The following is a 4,609-nucleotide window of genomic DNA, read 5'->3' on the forward strand; positions in this document are numbered from 1 at the left end:
GCGGCAGGTCCCGCTCTGTATGTGCACAGCCCCGCAGGGGAAAGTCCCCACTGGGGGAACTGGCCCCAAATCAGGATGGGAAAAGGCGGTAAAGGCGAAGGGGAAAGGGGCAGCTTTTGAAAGCGCTTTTATATCTTCAATAGAGAGGTATTTCCAGTGGGAGGGGGGAGGGGCAGCGGGTGGTGTCAATTTTTTACATCCTTTCTGTAAACAGGGTTTCTTTGCATGTTAAAAACCTTATCTATCACAGACATTTACATTTATGTGTCTATTTACACATACATATACATGTATTTAGGGAACATATTTGTTTCACTTTTCCTCCCCCCTATTTCCCACTTTCCCCCCCCTATTTCCCACTTACTACACGTAATACCTATTCAGACTATGAATCTGTTTAGACTCATGTATTTTGACACTTAAATATCTTTATAGACTTCTCTATTTACACTTACATATATTTACACCTGTGTCTTTATAGACTTAGATATCCATTTACACTTATACCTATTTAGACTTAGATATCTATTTACATTTATATATAACTTCTTATATTACATATATCTATTTAGACGTACTATGTAACAGGTTCTCTATTTCAATGCCTCACACATATATTTACAGTTTTTAAAAATTTTTTTAACACCCCCTGCTCCCCCCTCCATGAATTTTCAGGCATTTTTGGGCTGGACCCCCTTTTTTGGGGGGGACCCCCCCCATTCCCCACTCACCTGCTCCTCCACGGCATCATCACCCCTCGGGTGATGTTGAGGTGCCCCAAATGACATCATCACCCCCCCAGACCCCAAAACCCCCCCTTTTTATTCACCTCCCCAAAAAGGCACAATACAAGGGAAACGGCCCCAACCGGCAGCTCGTTACTTTAATAATGCCATTTACGTATGTACACACGGACCCCCGCCAAAAAGGGGGGCTCTGCTAGAAAAATAAAGGAGGGGCGGCCCCCCCAAACGGTTGCAGACCCCCACAGTCCCTGTCCCGCAGGCTGGCAGCTGGCCCCTTACCCTCAGCACGTTTAACGACCGGCAGGCAAACCTGGGCCGGGGGTCTCTCCTGAGCACCACGGGACGCTTACAACGAGACATCTGAAAAACAAAAATCCCAAATGGTATTTCAGCATATTAAAAAAATAGCACCGAAGGCAGCAGAGGAATTCAGTCAGGATAAGGGATAGGGTAGTAGTTGAGCTAAAGGAGGATGCTAGGCAAACAGGACAGCTCGAAATACAACACGTCCTTTAAAAGCTAGAGCGATTCGAACGCTTAAAATCAGCGTTAAGACTAATTGACACGATTTTGAACGCGTTCTTAGCAGAGAAGTAAACACTCTCGCTGGTGTCGGAAAACGCCTCATCCCTTCCTTACAGCACCGCTGCAGGGAGATAACCCCGTGAGGCTGCAGGACAAGGGTGTACCGTAATCAGCATCTACGCTCACGGATCCGCCGCCGCAGCTCCAGCCCTTGCGCTGCTGCTGCTGCTGCACATCTCGCTTGCTTGGTCGATAAAGTTGAAAGTGAAGTGTAAAACTTTGAAGAGTAAAATGAAAAAGAAATAACAAATCTCAGCAATTCATTTTATGCTAAAAAGGTGTGCATACGTTTATCTACATACAAGAAGACGACTTATACCATAAAAGTATTTGATTTTCCTTTTGCATTAATTTAAATTGCAGAGCTGTGAATTCATACCGTTAAATTATCTATCTCTACAATACACAGCTATCATTTGACTGGGGTTTTGCGTGTGTTATGTGACTAGGAAGGACGCCTGGCCAGCTGCGCCGAGACTGATGCTACCGAACTGCCGGGGAAACGCGCCATTGAAAGCGAGACAGAAATAAAGTACTTCAGAGCACTCGGTCAAAAGATTGGGAAAAAAACCCGTAACGTTCAGTTGCCTCTCTTTTTAAACATTTAGAGCAACTACCTAACTGCTTAAGTACACCTAATAAATTGTATGCTACAGCTATTTGGCAGTTACATTTTAAATGCAAGTTTGTAAATTATATAATTTTAACTTTTTTTTAAAGTTTCATTTATGATAGAAAACTATTTTTTATGATAGAAAAATCGGTGAGGCACAAAATCCCCCATATGGTTCTACTTTTGGGAACAAAAAAAAAACGAAACCCAAAGCAAATCCCCAGTGCTGCAATACATAAGGCTACCAAAAAGGACTGGCAGATTTGCTAATGCTTTTGGCTGTACTGAAGCATGCAGAGGAACACGTTTTCATGATCTCTCAACTGTTACAACTGGGAACCAATGACGCCATCAACTGTTGGAAGATGTGCTGTGCTTGGGTCTTTGGGAGGAAATTGACTGGGGGTTTTTTGTTTGGTTTGGTTTTTTGTTTTTTTTTTGTTTTTGTTTTTAAAGAGAACAAAAAGTCTTGTTGCTGATGACTTCTACTGCCAAGTATACCATCTCTGAAGATCCACTCTGATGGGAAGTTCATAAAATGCACCTCCTTTGAATGAGAAATATTTCCATTTTGGAAAATCTCTTTCGAACTGAAGTCAAAAATTACACACTGTAGGTTAAGGAAAAAGGACATTATTGAAGCAATAACTCACCAAAACCACATCAGGACTCACTGTCACTAGTTACAAGGCCGCTAATGTTTCTTGGGAAAGCCTGGAAAACATGCAGAAGCGAAGCCAATTTGTCCTGATTTGTCCATGTCTCTTCTTTGACTTTGATTGCCTTAAGTACAGATACTAGTATGTCAGTAAAGTTTTCAATTACTACTATAAGATATTTTAAATACTTATTCACTGAAAAAGCATAAAGCTTTTATAATGAAAACAAAGTCTATTTCTTCTGAATATCTGATCTCTTACAAACAGTTTCTTTCCTCTTCTGGTACAAAATTATTTTCACAGTATCATTTAATAGTAAGCGCACAAAAACAGAAGACCATGCTTTCAGGAATAGGAAATAAATGAGGGAAGTAAGCTTTGCATAGGCGTAACATGCTCCAGAACAGACCTTATTTTATTTTAGTATTTGTGTTAAAATATTTAATAAAAAACTATAGAAGGAGAATTGGCACATTCTTAATATTAACTTTAAAGTCCACACTACAAGTACCTTAGGAAAAATGTAGACATACATCATTGACGTACCTTGTATTTACAGACCACTATGGATCCCTTCCATATGCCTTGTACTTTCATGGCTGGATAAAAGTAGATATAGAAAAAAAAAATTTAAAAGCAATGTGACACAAGAGAGACAGGAAATAATAAAAAAATAGGGTTAGACATCTGGATAAAAGTAGACATAGAAAGAAAAGAGAGGGACAGGCAGAAGAACAGAGGAATAGCAAAAAAGGACAGGAGGGATATAAAAAAAGCTGAAGGACAGGCAGCCAGAAAATGAAATACAGAAAAAAGGAGAGAGACAGCGAGCAGGACAGACTGGGGGAGAGATGGCTGCAGGGGGCGGGCAGGGAGAACGACAGAGAATGGGGGGGCTGGGGGAGAGGGACAGGGGCAAGGAACAGCACAGAGGGACAGAGACAGAAAAAGAGGATGGGAAGCAGGACAGAGAGATGCAGCACGAAAAAAAACAGGGACAGGGAGAAGGACAGAGAGGCGGAGAGACAAAAAGAGCAACAGGGACCAGGACCCCTGAGGGATAAAGAGAGGGACAGAGGGCTGGATGCAAGAATAGAGAGAAGAACAGGAGTACAGGTAAGTGGAAAAAATGACAGAGAGGGAAAGAGAGAGGGTCAGGGAGCCAGGCAGACAGATGGATAGGCAAAAAGAGAACAATGGAGGAATGAAGAACAGTGCAACAGACAGGAGGAGGCAGGGAAAGGCAGACATGGGTAGGGATCTGGGAGGGGTGGGGGATGCAGACCGGGGCAGGGAGTTACTGGGACGCGGAAGAAGAGAGATGCACGCCCAAGGGTCCAGGACTCACCACAGCTCCCGCTCTTGGCGCCGCATGGAGAAATGTACAATTCGGATGCTTCTTTCTCCCTCACTCTCTCTCCCCCTTCCTCTTCTGTAGCTCCGGTTACTCAACTGTCATTCATCTGAGAGAGCACAGCTAGTATCTTACAGCTTTTTAAATGTGAGGGTTCATAGATACATAGCATTTCTCTCACTCACATACACACACAATACATGGACATACTGTACCTTTGGATACATGTACAGACCCTGCATTACACGTTAGCGATGTAGTCTGCTGAGGACTATTAATTGGGATTGTTCCTCACTCAAATCACAGAATCATTAAGGTTGGAAAAGACCTCTAAGATCATCAAGTCCAACCATCAACCCAACACCACCATGCCCACTACACCATGTCCCTAAGCACCTCATCTACATGTCTTTTAAATACTTCCAGGGTTGGTGACTCCACCACGTCCCTGGGCAGCCTGTTCCAATGCTTGACCACTCTTTCAGTAAAGAAATTTTTCCTAATGTCCAACCTAAACCTCCCCTGGCGCAACTTGAGGCCATTTCCTCTCGTCCTATCGCTAGTTACTTGGGAGAAGAGACCAACACCCAACTCACTACAACCTCCTTCCAGGTAGTTGTAGAGTGCAGTAAGGTCTCCCCTCAGCCTCCTC

At 43.1% G+C, this 4,609-nt stretch overlaps 1 long non-coding RNA gene across 2 annotated transcripts; it reads right to left on the reverse strand.

The window, feature by feature from the left end:
- Nucleotides 1–996: 996 nt before the first annotated feature.
- LOC142076725 (uncharacterized) lies at nucleotides 997–4,128 on the reverse strand. 2 transcript variants are annotated; one of them, XR_012671293.1, is made up of 4 exons: nucleotides 3,952–4,128; nucleotides 3,150–3,202; nucleotides 2,598–2,658; nucleotides 997–1,548 (listed from the first exon to the last, which is right to left on the reverse strand). It is a non-coding gene; the product is annotated as an uncharacterized LOC142076725 (long non-coding RNA). The 2 variants fall into 2 exon arrangements; XR_012671292.1 differs by lacking the exon at nucleotides 997–1,548 and having other exon boundaries at nucleotides 2,169–2,658.
- Between the last annotated feature and the right edge of the window lie 481 nt (nucleotides 4,129–4,609).

Source organism: Calonectris borealis, unplaced genomic scaffold (assembly GCF_964195595.1).
Source record: "Calonectris borealis unplaced genomic scaffold, bCalBor7.hap1.2 HAP1_SCAFFOLD_97, whole genome shotgun sequence".
Taxonomy (NCBI): Eukaryota; Metazoa; Chordata; class Aves; order Procellariiformes; family Procellariidae; genus Calonectris; species Calonectris borealis.